Source organism: Bos indicus x Bos taurus, chromosome 18, assembly GCF_003369695.1.
Source record: "Bos indicus x Bos taurus breed Angus x Brahman F1 hybrid chromosome 18, Bos_hybrid_MaternalHap_v2.0, whole genome shotgun sequence".
In the NCBI taxonomy this organism is placed as follows: Eukaryota; Metazoa; Chordata; class Mammalia; order Artiodactyla; family Bovidae; genus Bos; species Bos indicus x Bos taurus.
In genome coordinates, this window is record NC_040093.1 from 37,348,335 (window position 1) to 37,374,746 (window position 26,412).

Sequence of the window (26,412 nt, forward strand, 5' to 3'; positions counted from 1 at the left end):
CGACCCCAGAGACGGGGCAGCCCACTAGGCTGCCCCGTCCCTGGGATTCTCCAGGCAAGAACACTGGAGTGGGTTGCCATTTCCTTCTCCAATGCATGAAAGTGAACAATGAAAGTGAAGTCGCTCAGTCGTGTTCGACTCTTAGCGACCCCATGGACTGCAGCCTACCAGGCTCCTCCGTCTGTGGGATTTTCCAGGCAAGAGTACTGGAGTGGGGTGCCGTTGCCTTCTCCTGATTATAGTCTACAGACCATTAAAAAACCAGTTGAAAGAGCCTTCTTACTCCTTATTTTTAATCGAGCAAATATTAATACATGATTTGGGGAAGGGATGTGTGTCAAAAATACTTTAAGTTTGGGAAAGTGTTAGAAATAGCAATGAACTTATGCATGGCTAATGGGTAAAATTAGTTATGTATGTGTAATTATGTTGAAAAAGCTGGTGTCTATCAAAATATTTCCTCCCATCTCAGCTGAGCACACTGCTCTTTTTTTGCACACATATACAGTGTATCTGCCATGGAAATTAGCGTATTTTCCATATCTAAAAGAAATAAAGACAGAATATTAAAAAGGTAAATCACACATCAGCCTTATAAAAGTTTTCAAAATGCATGCTCTCTTTATTTTTGCTTGGCTTTCATCACAATTTGAATGTGTGACTTAGATAAGTGAAGTGATTACAGGTTTATGTTTGTGCATGAGTAGAAAGAACTTAGGTTTTAGGAAAATTAGCAAGAGTGGATAAATATTAGGAAGAAAGTAAAAGAGAAGGGGACGACAGAGGATGAGATGGCTGGATGGCATGACTGACTCAATGGACATGAGTTTGAGTAAACTCCAGGAGTTGGTGATGGACAGGGAGGCCTGGCGTGCTGCAGTCCATGGGGTTGCAGAGTCAGACATGACTGAGCGACTAAACTGAAGTAAAACTAAGAAAAAAATACGAGAGAAGAAGAGAAAGAGAAGCATCCGCCAGTCTAGAGGACAGAAGTTAAAATGAGTCATGACATGAAGTGAACATTGGAGTAATCTGAGACACATGCTGATTTTCTAGGTGAAAAACTGAAAAGATGTGACTACTCCAAGCTTGCACAAAAAGTTCTGAGATCTGAGATTTGATGGCCAAAATACAAAATGCATGTTCAGTGCTCTGAGTATCAGGTAATGTGTGGATCTTTTCATTGCCACCCATTCTTTAAGTTTTTAGTCATGTATTTTCTTTTTTGATGTGGACCACATTTAAAGTTTTTATTGAATTTGTTGTAATAGTGCTTCTTTTTATGTTCTGATTTTTTGGCCATGAGCCATGTGGGATCTTAGCTTCCTGATCAGGGATTGAACCTGCACCCCTAGTACTGGAAGGTGAAGTCTTAACCACTGGACCGTCAGGCAAGCTCCATGTATTTTCTTCTTAATGTGACCATGGTGGTTTCTATTCTCCATCCCTCTTTTAGATTTCTCCTTAATTCTCATAACCTTATGACAGAATTTTTTTTTCTTATTCTAATTGCTTACCTTCTATAACCAGATATAAACTCCATTAAAATGTGTTTTTGCCTTTTTCACCATTGATGTATTTTCATAACCTAGAACAATGTATGACTCATCTTAAGAACCTAATAAATACTTGATGAATAAATATTAAATAATAAATTAAAGCCAAAGATTGAGGTGAAAAAAGGATCTGGGTAATATAAATACTAATGTCTTTGACTAGCTACATAGTATTGAGTGAATTACTAACTTCCAGCATCTCAGTTGCCTTGCCTATAAATTCTAGCTGATTCCACATGCAGCAAAAATTGTTAGAAAGAAGAAAGAGAGCCCCATTTACCAGCCAGGTTGGTAAATAAAGAAGAAAATGAAGGTACAACACAGCAAATCTACCATGCTTATCAACAATTTCACTGTTACGAAAATTATTAATATATAATGGAACAAATGTCTGGTTCAGAACAGAATAGATACTAAACTAATATTAGAGGAAAAAGGAGGTTGATTTTACTCCTAACCATTTCCTTTAAAGGTAAAATACTAGAGATATGTAAATATCCCTGATAATATTTCTCTACCTACTACAAGGTCTACATAATAAAGGAGTAAATTGAGGGCAGGAGGAGAAGGGGATGACAGGGGATGAGATGGTTGGATGGCATCACCGACTCGATGGACATGGGTTTGGATGGACTCCAGGAGTTGGTGATGGACAGGGAGGTCTGGTGTGCTGCAGTTCATGGGGTCACAAAGAGTCAGACAGGACTGAGCGACTGAACTGAACTGAACTGAAATATACACAGTAAATATAAATGAATGTGAAAATAAAAGACCTGAAGGTAACAGGTTTTAATAATTCAGGGATTTTCCCAGATCAATCAGCTTGGAGAATAAGTCTTTATGAAATGATTATACCAAAAATCACTGCCCTTCTTGACATCATTCTCATTTGTGGACAAAATACGGCTATTTTGTACACATGTAAAAATGGAAAGAAATCCCAATTAATTAAGAAGGCAAAACCATGATGAAGTCTCTCTCTCTCTCTCTGTATATATGTAAACATGTGAATCTATCATTTTTTAAAACATAAAATAATTCTCCTCTGGTTGGAGATTTACTTTCTCTGCACATTATATCTGCCCTTTATATGCTATCTGACTTCACAAAAAATTTTAGACATAGAAGCATGAAGTAAAAGTTCCATAAGGGTGGCAATAATATTTGTCTTCTTACCTATCATCTTAGTACTGGAAACAAGATAAGCCCTTAATAAAACTGATTGAATGTATAAATACAACTAAAAGTCTAGGTCCTAGAAAGGAAAAGGAAGCATGAACATTAAGATCTATAGACAAATATTTACTGTGACTAACTTTAGCTTTCAAAGTCTTTGTGTCCAGGCAAGAAAGGGAAACTAATGGATTATATAGTTATATTTTTCCAAGAGAAGAAAACGTGTGTTTTAAATTAGCCTTCAATACTGTGAACATGCACAGTAACTATTCCGTGAATGTCACAAATACTCTATGCATTGTTTGTAGATCAATTCTGTAGCTCATATAGCCAACTGGATGGTACAGAGCTCTTAGTATGTCATTCAAATATACAACCAAGTTCCAAAGAGGTGAATATATAGTTCCGTTAGAGTACCAAAGATCACTTTTTCTTACCGTTCCTCCAGCTAACTCTTAGTTACAATAAGACTCCTCAGTTGTATGTCTGAATTTAACGTCAAAGTTATATCTGCTATAGTGCACAAAGTGTTCTGTAATAATTGGTTCAATAGAGCTGGAAATATAAAATGGGTAACTCCCTCTCCTCTCTCTCTCACTCCCTAGTGCAAAGAGACACAACAGTTTCATTGCAAGCAAACAAAATAATCTCAGAATACTTCTTGCTGAGCTCTTTAAACTTCTTTCATTCAATCTTTAACAAAACAAATGAAAGCTTCTAAAAACATAACAGATATGCACTGCACCATCTGTCAGTCGAAAAGATGGGAGAGGAGCAGAAAAAAACTCACCCTCACTAAAAAGAATAAAAGATCTGGAGTAAAGTTTTGACTTCATGCCCTAACTCAGAGCTCACGTTTTTTTAACAGTTCAGCCATATTAGGAACACTTTCTTGTTAACTAAAACCAACAGTAAAAGCAAACACCAAGTAGCAGGATGATCTTGGCTGGCAAATGATCATTATGACTCTGAGGAGGCTCCTTGCTATACTCCTGGACCACACATAACATGATGTGACAGAAAACCTCAACATATGCTGATGTTTCTGAGCTGTTTTCCTGTGTGTGTGTGTATGTGTGTGTGTTAGTCACTCAGTCGTGTCTGACTCTTTGTGACCCTGTGTACTGTGGATCGCCAAGCCGCTCTGTGTCCATGAATTTCCCAGGCAGGAATATCGGAGCGGGTTGCCATTCCCTTCTCCAGGGGATCTTCCTAACCCAGGGATCAAACCTGAAGGCAGATTCTTTACCATCTGAGTCACTAGAGAAACCTTCTTTTCTGTACTGACCTTCAAGCTTTAATCCTATTTTGGTTTCTGGTCCATTCTTTTTCTAATTATTCCTGTACCTTGCTTTTTCAATCCTTATTTAATTGCCAGTCTTCATTCTCATATTGAAAAAACTTAGCACTCATGTATAACATCTTAATTAGATCAGTTCTGCAGCCAGTCCACTAGGGCGCTGTCAGTTCAGTTCAGTTGCTCAGTCATGTCTGGCTGTTTGTGACCCCACAGACTGTAGCACACCAGGCTTCCCTGTCCATCACCAACTCCCGGAGCTTGCTCAAACTCATGTCCATCAAGTCAGTGATGCCATCCAACCATCTCATACTCTGTTGTCACCTTCTCCTCCTGCCTTCAACCTTTCTCAACATCAGGGTCTCTTATAATGAGTCAGCTCTTCGCACCTGTGGCCAAAGTATTGACATTTCAGCTTCAACATCAGTCCTTCCAATGAATATTCAGGACTGATTTCCTTTAGGATGGACTGGTTTGATTTCCTTGCAGTCCAAGGGACTCTCAAGAGTCTTCTCCAACACCACAGTTCAAAAGTATCAATTCTTTGGCACTGAGCTTTCTTTCTGATCCAACTCTCACATCCGTACATGACTACTGCAAAAACCATAGCTTTGACTGGATGGACCTTTGTCGGCAAAGTAATGTCTCTGCTTTTTAAAATGCTGTGTAGGTTGGTCATAGCTTTCTTTTCAAGGAACAAGCACCTTTTAATTTCATGGCTACAGTCACCATCTGCAGTGATTATAAAGCCCAAGAAAATAAACTCTCTCACCATTTCCATTGTTTCCCCATCTATATGCCATGAAGTAATGGGACCAGATCCCATGATCTTAATTTTTTGAATGTTGAATTTTAAGTCAGTTTTTCCACTCATATGTATAGCATGTATGCTTAAAGGTGAGGTGGGGAAGATGCTTTGCTCATGAGTGCGAACATAAACTAAAAATATTAGGAAGATAATTATAGAGATATTAGGAAGTTGTTAGAGTGATATTAGGAAGATAGAAGTTATCAGAAAGATACGTCTTTGGGATAATAGAAGGTCAGATATTTCTGGTACCTTGATATGTGCAGGAAAATCTGCAGCAATATGCAACTGCAAGAGACAGTATACAGAGAGACTTTTTTTCAGAATGTATTATTAAAAGAGTTGAATCAGACATTTGTTAGTTTGTTACTATGTCTTGGTCATTGAGTATATAGAGAATTATAAGATCTTGTCCTAAATCTCAAGTTTGGGCAGACAAGTAAGTATTTCATGATTTTTTAAAAATAATATACAGAAACATAACTTGCTAATGTAAATGGTAGGTACTTTGCTGTGTTTCACACCTCACTCCATCCCTGCCCATAGCTCTCCTTTCTTCAAGTACAGATACAGCCACAGAATCCTTCTTATCATGGTGTCCCAGAAGAAGCTACTAATCAGATGTGTCACAGAATATAAAACCTATGTAGATGTAGAGCTGTAAGAATATAGTTAATGAGGACTAATTTAAATGACCGAACTTTAAGTAATTGAAGAAATACTGTAACTTTTCTTTAATGACAAAAAAAAAAAAAGTTCTTCTATAAAGAAGCAACAGGTTTAAGAACACAGAAGATAAGTATTCAATGGAAATACATATTAATGATACTGTTGAGCTAGGATAAATGTTTAAAAAAGGAAAGACTCATACCAGAACTGAAAAACACCATCCATGCTTAACTATCCAAGGTTTTATAGATATTCTTGGTGACCTAACTGTATGTACCTGAAACTTTACCACTAATATTTCCTCTCAGTTCAGTTCAGTTCAGTCGCTCAGTCATGTCTAACTCTTTGTAACCCCATGAATCGCAGCACACCAGGCCTCCCTGTCCATCACCAACTCCCAGAGTTCACCCAAACTCATGTCCATTGAGTCAGTGATGCCATCCAGCCATCTCATCCTCTGTCGTCCACTTCTCCTCCTGCCCCCAATCCCTCCCAGCATCAGGGTCTTTTCCAATGAGTCAACTCTTCACATGAGGTGGCCAAAGTATTGGAGTTTCAGCTTTAGCATCAGTCCTTCCAATGAACACCCAGGACTGATCTCCTTTAGAATGGACTGGTTGGATCTCCTTGCAGTCCAAGGGACTCTCAAGAGTCTTCTCCAACACCACAGTTCAAAAGCATCAATTCTTCAGCACTCAGCTTTCTTCACAGTCCAACTCTCACATCCATACATGACCACTGAAAAAACCATAGCCTTGACTAGACGAACCTTTGTTGGCAAAGTAATGTCTCTGCTTTTCAATATGCTATCTAGGTTGATCATAACTTTCCTTCCAAGGAGTAAGCATCTTTTAATTTCATGGCTGCAATCAACATCTGCAGTGATTTTGGAGCCCCCCAAAATAAAGTCTGACACTATTTCCACTGTTTCCCCATCTATTTCCCATGAAGTGATGGGACCAGATACCATGATCTTCGTTTTCTGAATGTTGAACTTTAAGCCAATTTTTTCACTCTCCTCTTTCACTTTCATCAAGAGGCCTTTTTAGTTCCTCTTCACTTTCTGCCATAAGGGTGGTGTCACCTGCATATCTGAGGTTATTGATATTTCTCCTGGCAATCTTGATTCCAGCTTGTGCTTCTTCCAGCCCAGGGTTTCTCATGATGTACTCTGCATATAAGTTAAATAAGCAGGGTGACAATATACAGCCTTGATGTACTCCTTTTCCTATTTGGAACCATCTGTTGTTCCATGTCCAGTTCTAACTATTGCTTCCTGACCTAGCTACTTGTCATTGTCAATACCTATCTCTCTTTGCTGGATGATTGTCCAAATTATGGCAGCAGAAGTGACAATGTGCTGCTAAATTAATAATCCTTGGCAGTGGACAACAACAGAAATGACTACCAGTACAAATATTTAACAGTTAAGATTGTTGTTCAGTTGCTAAGTCGTGTCCAACTCTGCAACCCCATGCACTGCAGCACACCAGGCTTCCCTGTCCTTCACCATCTCTCAGAGTTTGCTCAAACTCATGTCCATTGAGTCAGTGATTCCATCCAACCACCTCATCCTCTGTCACCCCCTTTTCCTCCTTCCCTCAATCTGTCCCAGCACCAGAATCTTTTCCAGTGAGTTGACTTTTTGTACCTGGTGGCCAAAGTATAATCACTGGACTACCAGGGAAGTCCCAAACCTCAGAATTAATTCACTTCAGATCCCCTACCCTGTCTCATATCTCTCTTAGATTAACTTCAATAAAACAGAGTTTATGAGGTTACATATCTGTGTAGAACTTTTAACCCTCTGCTGCCTTTAAAGTGAATCCTACTTATGCCTGGCATAAACCATTCATCACTTATAATCTGGCTTTAAAGTAGGACTTCCAGATTCACCCTCCATGAATATTGCTTCTGTCTTATGGACAGATTAATGGTGCCTGGTGCATGCCAGGAATTTTCAAGATTTACTGCCATCACTTTTCTACACAGAGAATTCAGTCCCCTCTCTTCGCCTTTGCTGGAAACTTCAAGGATTTCTTCAACACTTATCTCTAACTTCCTCACATTGGTGTAGCTAGGTACTTAGCATCCCATGTTCCCACCCACAGCTTTCTATTCACATCCTTATAGTTGTATTTCCTTCATTGTAAGGCTATTTACAACCTTTTGACCTTATCTGGTTCACTTGATTGTTATCTCTTATGGGCAGTGACCATTTTCTCTTGATTCTGAATCCACTGTATTAGTACCATCTCATCACAGAGGCATTATCAAAGAATGCAAAAAATACAACATGAGCCTTGCTTCCCTAACAGTTTTACATCCAAACATTTCTAAATAAAGTATTCTTTTGCACATTATATATGTACATCTGTGTGTGCGTGTGTGTGTGTGTGTATATATATATATATATGAAAAATCCTCTGGAGGAGGGCATGGCAACCCACTCCAGTATTCTTCTCTGGAGAACCCTATGGACAGAGAAGCCTGGCGGGCTACAGTTCATAGGGTCACAAAGAGTTGGACAAGACTGAAGCAACTCAGCACAGCATATATATGCTGTAACCCATAGACCGCACCTGACATTGGCAGCCATTTCCCCCTTATATTTCCCCTAGAGAGTAAAGAGCCTTCTCTTCATAAAAGATTATCTCCAGCTTGAAAGATCCAAACTCCTACATAGACCCTCAGAGAAAGCTGAATACAGCTAAAAGCAGCTTTAACCTACTTCACAATTTTGCCTCTAGCTAGCCCTGACTGGAAGTACTACCAAATGGGAAAGAACTTGACTTAAATCAATATGAAATCAGGATGTAAATCTGTAGTCTCTATGTTTAACTAAATGTGCATTGGTTAACATATTAGGAACCAATTTTGAGCTATAAAAAGCTGATTTTATGGGACAATTAAGAGCTTTAGTATAGAGAAGTGTGAACACCAAATGCTATAGGATCACAAAACCTATTGACACCAAAATAACCAACTAGATGAAAGCAAATTTGTCAGAAAGGCTGATGGTTATCTAGCTACAAACTTGCAAAGCTTATTAAGGTATTTGTACATGTGATGTCAGTGCAAAATGCCATTCGAAGTTCAAAAACAATGTAATGTCTTTGTGTTATCCATTTTCTAAGACTGAAATTGGAATTATGGCCAAAAAAAAAGCCCTTCAGAAAGTTTCAATTCATTCCAAGTCAAACCTGGTCAAATTGTTGAAATTTCAAAGCTTAGAGACAAACCTAAAGTCATGACTTTAATTAATACCATAGACCTCTCTGGAGTGGAGATACTGCCACCTAATTAAAATGAGTCTGTATTCATTTCTTTCCTAGACAGCTGAGATTTCGATTTTAGAAACTGATTCTGAAGATTCCCTGACCTTTGGCAAAACATTCATTCAGTTTTGAACTCTGAGCTTCCAGGGAAGCTACAATGATTATAGGCCTGTGAGGTCATCTACAAAGCAGGCTGATTGCCCAGTACAGTCTGCTTCACAGAGTTCATTTTTAAGGAATTTCTCCCTGAGTGGCAATATCACTGCATTCCAAACCTACAAGGCTAGGAAAACTTTGCAATCATTACCCTCAACAGCCTTTTGGAAAGTAAATATTAAGAGTGGAACCAATTGCCTACATTTTTACTCTGTTTACAGACAACATTGTAAATACATACATTCCTTAAATTAGCAATATCATAGTGAAGTGAAAGTACATATTCTGTCTTAGGTGGCTTTGAGTAAATTCTTTGCACAGCAGACATTTAATGATTGTGTACTATATCCTTGCTTGGAAACATGGATAATAACACTTCCTGATACCAAGGGGTTTCATTACAATAGAGGGAAGGACTATGCATGTGCTAATGACTGTAACAAAGTATACACGTAGGCTGCATGAGTAGGCATCCTGACTTAGGCATGAGTATGAATTCCAAAGCTTCCCTGGTGGCTCAGGTGGTAAAGAATCCACTTGCAATGTGGAAGACCTGGGTCTGATCCCTGCATTGGGAAGATCCCCTAAAGGAGGGCATGGCAACCCACTCCAGTATTCTTGCCTGGAGAATTCCCACAGACAGAGGAGCCTGGCAGTCTACACTCCACGGGGTCACAAAGAGTCGGACACGACTGAGTGACTAAGCACACACACCTGAATTCCTGAGGCTGACTCAAGGGGAATGTTACAGTTAAACCTAGCTTTAGATCATGGGTTTAAAGTTGGAGAAATACAGTGAGATAGACACATACAAGGATGCTAATTGTAAAAGAGATTAAGACATTTTTAAAAGTAGTGATTTTATTGTGGGCTTCCCTGGAGCCTCAGTGGTAAAGAACTAGCCCCCCAATGCAGGAGACACAGGTTCCATCCCTGGGTTGGGAAGATCCCCTGGAGAAGGAAATGGCAACCCACTCTAGTATTCTTCCCTGGGAAATCCCATGAGCAGAGGAGCCTGGCAGACTATGGTACACAAGGTCACAAAATCAACTTAGTGACTAAACAACAACAGGGATTTTACTAAACCTCCTTTTACTAAAGGAAAGTATTAAAAGCAAGAATCAGGACAACCTGCCACAATAAGGCAAATAGTAAAAATTAGGCAACAGTGAAGTGTTATAACCATGAGGAACACTTGATTATATCAGTGTAAATTTAGAAAGAGTAATTCATCACTGGAACAGGGAAATGGGAGAATGGAAAGGAATCTAGAATAAAACTAGTAATTTAGAAGGACACTGAAATACTCCAAGAGAGAAAGGGAAGCTTAAAAAATTATAGAAACCTAAGGGAGGAAAGGAAGAGGAATATGTGAGAGAATTTACAAATTAGAATGTGTCTGAAGATATTCCTTTTAGGTAGATGGGACATAAATAATACTTAAATCAGTTTATTTACAATGTACTAGCTATGGCCCCACAAAAAGTGAGAGGCCCGTTATTCATTTCACTTAACTCTAGTTACAGGTCATGATAAATATTTTATCTTTATTTACTGATAAAATAAATTGATCATATTGGCCAGTGGAGCCACAGTTAAAATTGAAGATTTTCTCACCTCAAATATCACTCTCAAGCTACCACACTGCCTTCTGGTTTTAAAATAGGTTAATTTTAAAGTCAACATGTAATAGTTTTGCCACTGGGTATTTAGTGCTCAAGATAATTAAATTAGCATACCCTTTCTCTCTACATCCAACAACTCACTTCATTTGTCAGGCAGAGAAAGTAGATTTTTTAATAGAGCACTGCAGTTCACTTAGGAAAGTTTGCTTCTTGACTCAGGTGATCTAGCAATTATCTCCAAATGTCTCCCAAATCCCTGAGCCCAGATAATTCTTTCATGTTATAAGAAAATAACCTGGATCTCTTCTTACTTTATTTTTGCCGCTATTCAACGAAATGGGACACAATGCCTTATCAATCTGTGGAAAATCAAAAGGCACTGAAATCAAGCTTGACAATCTCAAACTCACAAATGATATAAAGTATGATAAATACTTACAAGAAATGTCTGCATAGGGTGATACATAACTTCAAGTATGGTTTCATAGAAATATGTTAAAAATACATGGATACCCATTTTTGCATTTTTTAAAGAAAATAACTACTTTTAAGCTTTTTCCCATCATCACACGAATATTTCCTGAGAATTGGCCAACCTACACAATATTATTATTTTTTGAATATACTTTATTTCTGAAGATACTCCAACTTTATCCCTTTATTAAAGAAGAACCAGAGAATGCCACACCTAAACTCACCCACTCCTTTCATCGTGCCTTTATTTGATGTTCTGGGAAATGCCAGTTAATGTTTTGGTTTGCTATTATGTTTTGGGTGATCACAGGACAATATAAGAAAAGAATCTTCATATTTTGGTCAAATTTGATAATCTGGGGGATTGGTTATAACATTGGTCAGTGATCCTTACATGAACATTCTCAGAACAAATTATTTTTATGAAAAGGAATGTTATTCTCCTTTGGTGAACTCATAAGCTACAAAATGTGAAACATCAAGACTGAATCTTGACTTTAAAATAACAGCTATCAATGACTTCCCTGGTGGTCTGGTGGCTAAGTCTCCATTCTCCCAATGCCCAAGGTTCGATCCCTGGTCAGGGAATTAGATCCTACATGCCACAACTAAAATCCCACATGCTGCAACTAAGACCCACCCAGCAAAGCCAAATAAGTAAATAAATAAAAATATATTTGAAAAGATAACAGATATAAGTTTCTAATTATTACTTAACTTGTCATCATAATTTTTCTCCCCTTTTCTATCTCTATTTCTATCTTTATCATTATTTTCCTTTTTAACTCTCTACATATAAGTAATATTCAGAGGTCATAAAAATTTTTTTAATGATATGAAAAACAGAGTTTTCACATTCTAAAATGAATTTTATGTTTATTGTCAAGTTGAGATCCTCAATGACACATAGTTAATGGGAATGAAAAATCCATAACCTCTCATGGAGCAAGCTTAGCTTCTTTTTCCTAAACAAGGATCTCTCTTTCCATCTACAGCACCAGCTAGCATCTAGTTTTTTTGCCGCAAGCATGACCAGAGTGTGAGTTCTTCAGAAGTAGAAACCATATAATTGTTTGTCATGCAAGACTTAATATTTTAAATAAGAGAATTGTATTTTATAAAAAAAAAAAAAAACCCTTAATTATGAATGTGATTTGAAAAAAATGTCTTTGTTTCTAACATTACATACTGGGGATATACCTGTGTTCTTTTAAAATAACCCTCTTTCATGACAATTAAAGTTTCTCTTCCAGATCTTTTAAAAAATATTTTTATTTTTTCAGACTTGTTGGGTCTTAGTTGTGGCATCTGGAATCTAGTTCCCTAACCAGGGAGTGAACCTGGGCCCCCTGCTTTGGGAGTGTGGAAGCTGAGTCACTGAACCACCAGGTAAGTCCCTTAAAACCCTCTCCTAGATATATTTCCATGATAAACCCTAATATGATTCCAATCACATTCCTATCACATTCTATCATCATATGTCATTACCTAAAATACTTTTTTTATCTTTTCTTTTTATATTATGTACATTAGAAAAATGGGGAAATTATATAAATTTGAATCTGATCAATGTCAAATATGATCAAAAGATTAATTACCTATTTTGTATGCCATTTTTCACATTACTTTTACCTTTAAGGACACCCATAGAAATATCTAGTTTCTGATGTCCTTCAACACCTGAAAATGCTGTACTATATATCATGATTCTACAGTGGAGGTGACAGATAGATTGAAGGGATTTGACCTGGTAGACAGAGGGCCTGAAAATCTATGGACAGAAGTTCCTAACATTGTACATGAGGCAGTGACCAAAACCATCCCAGAGAAAAATAAATGCAAGAAGGCAAAGTGGTTATCTGAGGAGGCTTTACAAATTGCTGAGGAAAGAAGAAGAGCAAAAGGCTAGGGAGAAAGGGAAAAGATATACATATCTGAATGCAGAGCTCCAGAGAATAGCAGGGAGAGATATAAAAGCCTTCTTAAATAAACAATTCAAATAAACAGGTGAAAACAACAGAATGGGAAAGACTAGAGATCTCTTCAAGAAAACCGGAGATATTAAGGGAATATTTCATGCAAGGATAGGCATGATAAATAGCAGCAACAATAAGAACCTAACAGAAGCAAAGGACATTAAGAAGAGGTGGCAAGAATACATAGAAGTATACCAAAAAGGTCTTAATGACCCAGATAATCACGATGGTGTGGTCACTCACCTAGAACCAGACATCCTGGAGTGTGAAATCATGTGGGCCTCCACAAAGATAGTGGAGGTGATAGAATTCCAGCTGAGTTACTTCAAGTCCTAAAAGATGCTGCTGCTAAAGTGCTCCACTCAATATGTCAGCAAATTTGGAAAACTCAGCAGAGGCCACAAGACTGGAAAAGGACAGTTTTTATCCCAATCCCAAAGAACAGCAAAGTCAAAGAATCTCCAAACTACTGCACAAATCTGCTCTTTCAATGCTATTACTATTATGGGCAAAATCCTTGGCTTTAGCATTGTGAGAACTGAGAAATTCCAGATGTCCAAGCTGGGTTTAGAAAAGGCAGAGGAACCAGTGATCAAATTGTCAACATTCATTGCATCATGGAGAAGCAAGGGAATTTTAGGGAAAAAAAAAATACTTCTGCTTCATTGACTATGCTAAAGCCTTTGACTGGGTGAACCACAGCAAACTGTGGAAAATTCTTAAGAGATGGGAATACCATACCACCTTACCACTCTCCTGAGAAACCTGTATGCAGGTCAAGAAGCAAAAGTTACAACAGTACATAGATCAACGGACTGGTTCAAAATTGGGAAAGGAGTACAATAAGGCTGTATACTATCACTCTGCTTATTTAACTTCTGTGCAGAGTATATCATGTGAAATGTCAGGCAGTATGAATCACAAGCTGGAATAAAGATCACAGGGAGAAATATCAACTTCATATAAGAAGATGAACACCACTCTAATAGCAGAAGGTAAAGAGGAACTAAGGAGCCTCTTGATGAGGGTGAAAGAAAGAGTGAAAAAGCCAGCTTATAAATCAACATTCATAAAAGTAAGATCATGGCATCTGGTCCTATCACTTCATGGCAAATAGAAGGGGAAAACCTGGGAGTAGTGACAGATTTTACATTCTTAGGCTCGAAAAATCACTGTGGACGATGGATGCAATTAAAAGACACTTGCTCCTTGGAAGAGAAGCTGTGAGAAACCTAGACAGCATATTAAAAAACAGAGACATCACTTTGCCAACTAAGATCCATATAGTCAAAGCTAAGGTTTTTCCAGTAGTCATGTACAGGTGTGTTAGTTGGACCATAAAGAAGGCTGAGCACTGAAGGAGTGATGCTTTCAAATTGTGGTGCTGGGACTTCCCTGGTGGTTCAATGCAGGAGACCCGGGTTCGATCCCTGGGTTGGGAAGATCCCCTGGAGAAGGAAATGGCAATTGACTCCAGTACTATTGCCTGGAAAATCCCATGGACAGAGGAGCCTGGTAGGCTACAGTCCATGGGGTCGCAAAGAGTCGGACACGATTGAACGATTTCATTTTCACTTTCAGAAGACTCTTGAGAGTCCCTGGGAATGCAAGGAGATCAAACTAGTCAATCCTAAAGGAAATCAACCCTGAATATCCATCGTAAAGACTGATGCTGAAGCTGATGCTCAATACTTTGGCCATCTGATGCGAAGAGTCGACTCATTGAAAAAGACCCTGATGGTGGGAAAGACTAAAGGAAAAAGGAGAAGGGGGTGGCAGAGGATGAGATGGTTGGATAGCATCACTGACTCAATGGACATGAATTTGAGCAAACTCCAGGTATTAGTGAAGGACAGGGAAGCCAGGTCTACTGCAGTCCATGAGTTGTAAAGAGTCAGACACAACTTAGCAACTGAACAATAACAAATATATCATCATTGCTATCCTGTATACATTCTGTGGGTCCATTCTGTAAGTATATGCCCCAACCAGAATGAACTTCAGGAATTCTTCAAAAGGTGAAACAGCTTGCTGTTGCTGCTGCTGCTGCTGCTAAGTCACTTCAGTCGTGTCCGACTCTGTGCGACCCCATAGACCGCAGCCCACTAGGCTCCTCTGTCCCTGGGATTCTCCAGGCAAGAATACTTGAGTGGGTTGCCATTTCCTTCTCCAATGCATGAAAGTGAAAAGTGAAAGTGAAGTCGCTCAGTCGCTCAGTCGTGCCCGACTCTTAGCGACCCCATGGACTGCAGCCTATCAGGCCCCTCCATCCATGGGAATTTCCAGGCAAGAGTACTGGAGTGGGGTGCCATTGCTTTCTCCATGAAACAGCTTATGTGTCTTTAAATGAAGACTTGGAATGAGTCACATCATTTCTACCATTCATTAGTTCTTTGATCTTAGACATTGTTTACCTCTGTAAGCTTAGTTTTATTTAGCACTATATGAGAAATACTGCTATCTCCTTTGTATGACCTTTTTGTGAAAATATTTGTCTATTAAAATCCCTAGCTCAGTGCCTTATACGTGGTACATATTCTATAAACAAGTTGCATCCCACATTTACCCCTTTTTATTCATATGTTTTTCAGCAATTTGCCAGCTTTCCAACTCAGTTCAGTTCAGTCACTCAGTCCTCTCCGACCTTCACAACCCCATGGACTGCAGCATGCTAGGTCTTCCTGTCAGTCACCAACTCCCAGAGTTCACTCAAACTCATGCCCATTGAATCGGTGATGCCATCCAACCATCTCATCCTCTGTCATCACGTTCTCCTCCCACCTTCAATCTTTCCCAGCATCAGGGACTTTTCAAATGAGTCAGTCCTTTGGATCAGGTGGCCAAAGTATTGGAGTTTCAGCTTCAGCATCAGTCCTTCCAATGAATATTCAGGACTGATTTCCTTTAGGATGGACTGGTTGGATCTCCTTACTGTCCAAGCAACCCTCAAGTCTTCTCCAACACCACAGTTCAAAAGCATCAGTTCTTCAGCACTCAGCTTTCTTTAGCCCAACTCTCACATCCATACATGACTACTGGAAAAACTGAATAGCTTTGACTAGATGGACCTTGTTTGGCAAAGTAATGTCTCTGCTTTTTAATATGCTGTCTAGGTTGGTCATAGCTTTTCTTCCAAGGAGCAAGCATCTTTTAATTTCATGGCTGCAGTCACCATCTGCAGTGATTTTTGCGCCCCCCGCCCAGAAAAAAAAACAATTAAGTCTGTCACTGTTTCCTCTGTTTCCCCATTTATTTGCCATGAAGTGATGGGACAGGATGCCATGACCTTAGTTTTCTAAATGTTGAGTTTTAAGCCCACTTTTTCAGTCTCCTCTTTCACTTTCATCAAGAAACTCTTTAGTTCTTCACTTTCTGCCATAAGGGTGGTGTCATCTGCATATCTGAGGTTATAGATATTTCTCCTGGCAATGTTGATTCCAACTTGTGCTTCATCCAGTCCAGCATTTCTCATGATGTACTATGCATATAATTAAATAAGCAGGGTGACAATATATAGCCTTGATTTACTCCTTTCCCTATTTGGAACCAGTCTGTTGTTCTATATCTGGTTTTAACTGTTGCTTCTTGACCTGTATACAGATTTCTCGGGAGGCAGGTCAGATGGTCTGGTATTCACATCTCTTGAAGAATTTTCCACAGTTTGTGGTGATCGACACAGTCTAAGGCTTTGGCATAGTCAATAAAGCAGAAGTAAATGTTTTTCTGGAACTCCCTTGTTTTTTCAATGGCCCAGTGGATGTTGACAATTTGATCTCTGGTGCCTCTTCCTTTTGTAAATCCAGCTTGAAGATCTGGATGTCAGGGTTCACATACTGTTGAAACCTGGCTTGGAGAACTTTGAGCATTACTTTGCTAGCGTGTGAGACGAGTGCAATTGTGCGGTCGTTTGAGCATTCTTTGGCATTGCCTTTCTTTGGGATTGGAATGAAAACTAACCTTTTCCAGTCCTGTGGCCACTGCTGAATTTTCCAAAATTACTGACATATTGACTGCAGCACTTTTACACCATCATCTTTTAGGATTTGAAATAGCTCAACTGGAATTCCATCATCTCCACTAGCTTTGTTCATAGTGATGCTTCCAAAGTAAGGCCCACGTGCCTTCACATTCCAGGATGTCTGTCTCTAGGTGATCACACCATCATGATTATCTGGGTTGTGAAGATCTTTTTTGTATAGTTTCCCTGGGTATTCTTGCCACCTCTTCTTAATATCTTCTGCTTCTTCTTCTTAATATCTTCTAACTCAGGCCAGGTATATTTGTAACAGAATCCTAAAGATTCAATTGTTGCTCACAGAACCATAGCAATGACCCAAATAATCCATTCCACAGTCACATCTGGAATTGTTTTCATAACCTAAATCATTTTAGGAATTCCAATCATGTACTTAATTTGATAAATGTGTAGGATTCATCATTGTCTATAAAAAAGGAGATGCATGTAAGGTGGGAATAGTAACAGTAATAATGATGGTGATAATATAATAATAGCTACCGTTTTTAGGTTTAATACTTAAACTACTATATGGGGAAAGAACTATTCTTATTCCCATTTTGATTGTGTTTGTTTTTGTTAAAATATTTATTTGTTTACTTCATGCGGCTGTGTCAGGTCTTGCAGCACATGGGATGTTAGTTGCAACATGTGGGATCTAGTTCCCCAACCAGAATTGAATCTGTGTCCTGCATTCGGAGCACTGTGTCCCAACAAATGGACTACCAGGGAAGTCACTTTTGTTCCCATTTTAGAGACAGAACACTGAGCTTCAGAAAAGCCAATTTCCCTGGGGTTACAATAGCTATTAAGTGACAGAACTAGGCTTTCAGATTCAGGTTTATTATACTCCAGGGGCTTTGCTTCTTAACTATAATTCCACATGGTAAAAACGAATGCAGCTATGAATTTTTGACTGATGTACTGACACTAAAGCTGTCGCTAATCATATTTATGACTTTTTCAATAAAATCTTTAAAAATTTTTCTCAGAGTTGAGTGATACCCCAACACATCAGAAAACACAAATTTGAGAGATGACTATAGCCATCATTGGATTAGATATAAATTAAGCCTAATTACTGGAGTCTAGTAAGATCGGAATGCAGACCTGCAGAATGATAATGGGATTCAGTAGACATACATTCTGGGCTCCAGAGAATGGGGTGATAGGTGGCAATTATCATTAGTGACTTTTGAATAAAGATGTTAGAGTCTTCTCACTCATTAGACCAAACAGTTTAATGGTTATTAGAAGTGGCTGTAAAAGGCACTGAAATACCATCAGAAAGAGGGGTAATGATTATTATTGTAGCAACCTATTATTTCTATAATGGCCCTGTGATTAAGAAATCAACATCAGACTTTTTTCCCATCAGCTGTGGCTTTTAAAAGCTGGTGGCAGCGGTCACAAATCAAACTTAGAACAGTTTCTATACCTTTGGTGGAACTCACATGGCATACACCACTTTCTTTTCCAACTGTGACATTAATTTGAATATTATCAGGGGAAGGTCAAAACAGGTCTTCAATAAATCACTTCAAAAGTTTGGTCAGAGTTGGAGGCATACACACAGCATTCACTATGAAAAGAAGACTGCAGTTTTACATTCACAATTTGTTAACAAATCTCTTAGGAACAAGGATATATACATGGCTGTCATTTTTTTTTTTTTCCCTACACACTGGTTGTAAATACAAGACATGGGAATTTGTTGAAGAGTTACACATCATACCATGAGAAAAACAACACCCAAATTCTATGCTAGGAGAGGGAACCGTGTAGACTACATAGTAAATTAAAAGAGGTAAAAACTATACTAGAGGACATTATGCTTAAGGAAACAAATTCTAATTATTTTGAATAAGACTTTGAATTCTTAAAGTCTGACCTAAATGACAATTTTAATTGGATATTTACAATGAAAAATAAGTAGAAAAACTACAAGCAATAAGTCAATGATTATACACTTGCTAAAAACATGTGCTCGGCATTTTTTAAATTCTCTAATTAAATCCTAATTAGGATGAGCACTGGAGTGTTAATTTTTGCTAGCTATACCTCTGGGGCATTTTTTACACCTTCAGGAGCCTAGGCTTATTCAGATATGTAAGAGATAATTATTAATAAAAAGGACCACTGTGTTGTTGGCTCAGAGAGTTGCTTATTTGTGTTTGCCGCCTCTGCCTGAACAGCCTAGGGGACCCCTGTGTGACTATGAAGAGTAACACCTTCCTCAGCTAACCAATAGGTAAAGTATGACTTTTTCTGCATCCTTGAGCCATGGCTTTTCTTCCAAAAAAAGAGAAGTCTGTTTAGATGCTCAGAAAATCTGAACATAAGGTGAAGAGTCAAACAGGAGTATTCAAATTTTGGTTCCACTTAACAACTTAGTGTGCTAACATTAGGTTCAGCCTCAGGATCCAGGAAGGCCACTTTAATTTGATGTTCTATACACTAAAATTAAATGATGAGTTTTGAGTTGAGGACTGGGCATTATCCTTTTTAATTGTTCTCCTAAGTTTCTTTTGGAGAAACTTTCCGGGTTCAGTGTTGAGATTTTCTTTCCTATCATCCAAGTTGTCAAAATTTCTGGTCACCGTCACCTTATATATTAAGATCCTACAATAAGTTCTGAGTGAGATGTGCATCAAGAAAAAATGAATGTTCTGTGCTCAAGATATTTGCAATCCAGAAACAGAAACTGTCACAGTCAGAATAATAATGTTACACCATTAATAGCATCACCAATAACTGCAATAACCAGCAATTATTTCATCTTTGCTGTTACCTAGACATTCTATAGTGTCCTCATATATGGGCTCTCATACCAACACCACCAATAACTTCCAGATCCGAGGTAGGCAATTTCTATATAAACTATTCACATGGAACTGAAAATGAGGGAACTTGAGGAAGCAATGTCTAACAGTAGTACAGCCAGGATACCTCATTTCACATTCTTCTTTTGGACAAAGATGGATGTATGACAAGAAAGAAGAGATATCTTAAAGCCATAGTATGTGTAGTCATGGAGGGAATTTGAAGTAAGAAGCCTGGGTGGGAGAGGATTATGATCATGAGGGTGGAAGCAGAGCTGGTGATAAGGGCATAGAATAGGATACCTAAAAAAACTGTCATATAGAAGAGGAAGGAAGAAAATGAACGATGGGCTCATGGTCCACACAGGTAATTTCTACCTATGGAAGATTTTATGAGTAATGACTTTTAATTAACATTTATGGATTTTTTTGAATTTTGAATTTTTCTGCCTAGAAACATTGAATAGAGACTGGACAATTACTTGGAGAAATTATAAGGAAATTCATCCTTACTTGTTATTTGCTATCCATATCTCATTCATTCATTTTAAGCCATGGCCATCATGCATAGCTTTTTTCTAACAATACTTCATTTGATTTAATTTCTTACTACTTGTCTCTTGCTTTTGCCTTCAGAAATCATGTTCTAGTTTCAATATTGGATTGCTTTCAAAAATCTTTCAAGTGCATCTACAGTATTCAACTTTACTTTTGCATAACCCAAATCCTGAGCCTGCTGCTGCTGCTAAATCGCTTCAGTCATGTCTGACTCTGTGTGACCCCAGAGACGGCAGCCCACCAGGCTCCCCCATTCCTGGGATTCTCCAGGCAAGAATACTGGAATCCTGAGCCTAGTGACCTTCAATCTGTTAATGCCAAGTTTTGCTCTAAGCTAGAATATGAGATGGCAAGTAGTACAATTCTGGGATTCAGAGGATGAATAAATTACCTCTCCACACCAGAAGCAATATAGCACACGGATCTCAGAGGCTTTAGTCTAGATAAACAAGCCTTTACTATGGATCTGGCTTTGGAAAATTGCAACACTGGCTGCTCAAAGTGAACACTCAAAGGATCTCTCTTTGGACTAGGTAGGTCATCTCCTTGCTCCACTTTTTCTTCAGACTTAACCAGTGTTGGAAATCTTGGAGAACAGTCACCTTTGCTGACTTGACTTGGAGCCGGTCTACTCTGTGGGAATGTTCTTCAAAACAGATTCTCAGTAGATGGCAACCTGTCCATGCTTTTGAACTGTGGTGCTATAGAAAAACACTTGAGAGTCCTTTGGACAGCAATATTCACTGAAAGGACTGATGCTGAAGCTGAAGCTCCAGGATCCTTGGCCACCTGATGCAAAAATTCGACTCACTGGAAAAGACCCTGACTCTGGGAAAAATTGAGGGTAGGAGGATAATGGGGCAACAGAGAATGAGATGGTTGGATGCATCACTAACTCAATGGACATGAGTTTGAGCAAACTCAGGGAGATGGTGCAGAACAGGGAAGCCTGGTGTACTACAGCCCATGGGAACACAGAGTCAGACATGACTTAGTGACAGGACAACAACAACCTGTGGAAGAAATACTCTCTAATTATGAAGTATATGAAGAGGCCAGATGGAAAGCATTCTGAGATGTATAAGGGGCATATTACAAAAAAGTAACTCAAATGCATATTCAGTTAAAGCATTTTTATGGTAATTATCAGGCTTCCCTTGTGGTTCAGATGGTAAAGAATCCACCTGCAATGCAGGAGACCTAGATTCGATCCCCGGGTCAGGAAGATCTCCCCTGGAGAAGGGAATGGGTATCCACTGCAGTGAGTAGTTCTTGTCTGGAGAATTCCATGAATAGAGGAGCCAGGAGGGCTATTGTCCATGGGGTCACAAAGAGTCAGACATGATTGAGCAACTGACATACACACACACAGTAATTCTCATTTCTCTAACACAAATCAGTGAGTAGTTATATCTAAACTTTATACATGGGTATTCTTAAGCTCATAGATGTTAAGGGACTTACCCAAGGACACTTAGCTAGTAACTAATAGACCCAGGATTTGAATTTAATCATGACTTTGAATCATGTTCTTGAATAATCTAAATCCACTTTTATAAATATCATTTATCCAATGTAAAAGATAAGTAAGAAAGTCCATCCCAGATGACACTTGCATAGTTTTATGCATTTTGTGTCTATTCATAATTTTAACACATCCTTCAGTACATTCATTTTAAAAATCACACTTCCTCTCATTTTGCTCTCTGTGGTAACACTGGAGAGCAACTGTCAACAGATGTGGTAGTTTACAGATCATTAAATTCTCCTTCACAACACATCCTCTGAAATGCCCTGGTGTCAAAGGACCTCCTATATCCCATCTGAATAGACTGGTTTTAGAACAGTTTTACTCAAAACTACAAACTTAGTCAATTTTCTCTAATACGCAGTTAACCTGAACATTTCTGGAGACAGGGGCCACACTGCAAGGAATTACACCTGGGTCTATCTTTGCATCTGTATCCTATCTTTCCATCTACTGGGCTATCTGCCTTCCCTTACAGACCTTCACTGGGGCACCTAAAATCTGTGGGACAGATGGTTCTTCAACAGACTTGACAAGAAAACACATTTTGTTTGGGAAAAATCACTGGCAATTCAAAATATCTGTCTGTCCCTCACTCTGCTTCACACACACACACAAACACACACACACTACAACTTGTTATTTGCTCTATGAGAAATGCAATTCTATTATTTCTAATTTCAGAGACGAAAAATGAAGCATCATCCTTAAATACCCATCTATAAAGTTGAGATATAACTACTATAGTTCAGCAACTATATTCAAAAGAAATTTTATCCTGACTTATGCAACAAAATAATCACATTCTATTCCATCTGTACCTTATGCATTCCACAAGAACTACAGGTTAGCAGTTTTTATTATATGACTTTAATTTTTATACTTCTGTATCCCCTGGAGAAGGGAAAGGCTACCTACTCCAATATTCTGGCCTGGAGAATTCCATGGACTGTAGAGTCCATGGGGTCACAAAGAGTTGGACACAACCAAGTGACTTTCACTTTCACTTTTCATCCCTTACTTCAGTATATCCTCTAAAAAGCAGGGACTAAGGATCCCGAACATATATAGCACAGCGCCTGACACATAATTGTTAATCAATATTACTTACTTATTTATCTTTTTTTAAAATGTATTCAGCATTTACTATAAACCTGTAATGGGGAGTCTTCTAAAATGACCACCAGTGATTCCTGCCTCTTGGAATTTATGTCTTTGTGTTATTCTTTGACCTTGAGTGAGAGCTATACCTAGAGATTAACAAATAGAATACAGCAAAAGTGGTAAGATGCCTCTTCCATGATTAGATTACACAATGCTGAGATTTTCATCTTGTTGGCAACCTCTCTCCTTTTTTCCCCTGGCTTCAATAAAGCAAGATGCCATATTGGAGAGACCCATATGGCAAAGAACTGTAGGCCACATGGCCAACAGTCTGCAAGGAACTGAATCTTGCCAGCAGCCATGTGAATAACCTTGGATCTGGATCTTTACTTAGTTGAGCCTTCAGACAAAGTCATAACCCTCCTTAATACCTTGATTGCAGCCTTCTGACAATCTGAAATAGAATATCCAGAGAGTCTATGCCAGAACTCGTAAACCTTAACAGCTGTGAGATAACAAATGTCAGCTGTATTAAACAGCTTAATTTAGGGGTAATATGTTATGTAAAGGACTGATCCAGTCCCATCACTTCATGGCAAATACATGAGGAACAATGGAAACAGTGAGAAACTTTGTTTTGGGGGGCTCCAAAATCACTGCAGATGGTGATTACAGCCATGAAGTTAAAACATGCTTGTTCCTTGGAAGAAAAGCTATGACCAACCTAGACAGCATATTAAAAAGCAGAGACATTACTTTGCCAATAAAGGCCTGTCTACTCAAAGCTATGGTTTTTCCAGTGGTCATGTATGGATGTGAGAGTTGAACTATAAAGAAAGCTGAGTGACAAAGAATTGATGCTTTTGAACTGTGGTGTTGGAGAAGACTCTTGAGAGTCCCTTGGACTGCAAGGAGATCCAACCAGTCCATCCTAAAGGAAATTGGTCCTGATTATTCATTGGAAGGACTGATGCTGAAGCTGAAATTCTATTAATTTGGCCACCTGATGCAAAGAACTGACTCATTTGAAAAGACCCTGATGCTGGAAAAGATTGAAGGCAGGAGGAAAAGAGGACAACAGAGGATGAGATGGTTGGATGGCATCACCGACTTGATGGACATGAGTTTGAGCAAGCCAGGAGTTGGTGACCAACAGGGGAGCCTGGCATGCTCAGACCATGGGGTCACAAACAGTCAGACACAACTAAGCAACTAAACTGAACTGAGGCTTTGTCTAGTTCCAGGGAGTGGGGACTACTCTCTGTGGTGCACAGGCTTCTCATTGTGGTGGCTTCTCCTGTTTTTGAGCTTGTGCACTAGGGCACTTATGCTTCAATAGTGAGGGCTCAGAAGTTGTGGTTTCTGGGCTCTAGAGCACAAGCTCAGTAGTAGTGGCACACAAGTTTAGCTACTCCACGGCATGCAGAATCTTCCAGATTAGGGACTGAATCCCTGTCTCCTGCACTGGCAGGTAGATTCTTTACCACTGAGCCACTGGGAAGACCAATGTGCTAGTTTCTGAGAGATCATAATCAGTTATCTACCACTAGAAGTTAGAATCTAGTAATTTAAAACAGTTTTTAAAATTTTTGATTGGAGTATAGTTGTTTTAAAGCATTCTTTTTATACTAATTCACATTCAATGTAGCTAGCAAAACATTAGTGAGGCTATATCCAGTTAAATACCTGATTTTTAGTCTTCTCCAGGATTATCTGTAATCTTGGAACTATTATTTCATGATACTTTCTATGATAAAATAAACCTAGCCAGACTGTGTGTGCAGACCAGCACAAAAAATTTTGTTTTGCAGGTAAATGCTTCTGACTTTTTAAGCCTGGATTGCTATAATTCTTATTCTCTGGAGCTTTTGCTCATGATGATTTTGTGGATGCAAAATTTTTTTTTTGGATTTTGTGGATCCTGGAGAGTGTAGAAGTTGAAAATCAGGAAAAAGAATACACCGGTCTTTGTAAATTATTCCAATTTTCATATCCATGCACATGATCCTATCTAGTTTCTAATAATAGGATTCATGTTTAAGAAATAGAGGGACAGCAGCTTCCTGCGTTTAGTTAATGCTATTCTTTTTTTCTTTAGTCTGAAGCATCACATCGTCCTAGGTGAAAACTTAAGTTTCAAATTTTACTTTCCTGGCTAGAAAAGTCATATCATCACTGAAGAAACTCACCTGACATCTACAGTTGACATTATTTTAAAGAATCTCATTAATCAAATGCTATTTTTTACTATTAATTTCATTTCATTTTAGGACAAGTATTTGCTTTGTAAAACCCAATCTTTCCTGTCTACTCTACAACACATTTTGTAACTCTTGTAAATTTTCTTTTGAAACATTGTATGCTCTTGAAAATCTTTGGTGAGGAACTGAGTATGAGGGATTCAGTCAAAATTATCTTTAAATACTAATTCTATACCTTCTTGGGTGTTTGATTTTTAGCAAACTTTTGAGTTTACACTTATCTACTTTAGGTAAAATGGGCAATTTACCCAATATAAAGCTGCTTAAAAAAAAAAAGGGATTCATTTCTCTACATTAATTTAAGCAGCTTGCAAACAAAATCTCTATCAGTGATAGTTGCTTGACATAAAATTCATTTCTTATAGCATTTCTTGCTCTCTATTCTGACACTGTTAATTGTCTTCTAATATTGTGACATGTTCTCTCTTAAGGATTGACTCATATTAACCCTATAATCCTCACAGAGTGCGTGCTTAGTTGTTCAGTCATGTCTGGTTCTTTGTGACCCCATGGACTGCAGGTAGCCAGGCTCCTCTGTCCATGAGATTCTCCAGGCACTAATACTGGAGTGGATTGCCATGCCCTCCTCCAGGGGATCTTCCTAACCCAGGGATCGAACCCAGGTCTTCCACATTATAGGCAGATTCTTTACCATCTGAGCTACCAGGGAAGCCTCCTGATACAGTCAGATCAGATTAGATCAGATCAGTCACTCAGTCGTGTCCGACTCTTTGCGACTCCATGAATCGCCTGATACAGTACATGCTATTAAAAATTTTCTAAATAATTGAGTGTATTGTTTTGATATTTAGGGGAAATTCTGATGAGATAGACAAATATTATTTTTTTCAAGTTAAGAAACTGAATCTCAGAAAAGTGAGGAATCCCAGTGTAAAATGAGTAAATCTTTAAGAGTAACCTATCAACGCAAAGCAATAGAGGAAAACAACAGAATGGGAAAGACTAGAGATCTCTTCAAGAAAATTAGAGATACCAAGGGAACATTTCATGCAAAGATGGGCTCGATAAAGGACAGAAATGGTATGGACCTAATAGAAGCAGAAGATATTAAGAAGAGGTGGCAAGAATACACAGAAGAACTGTACAAA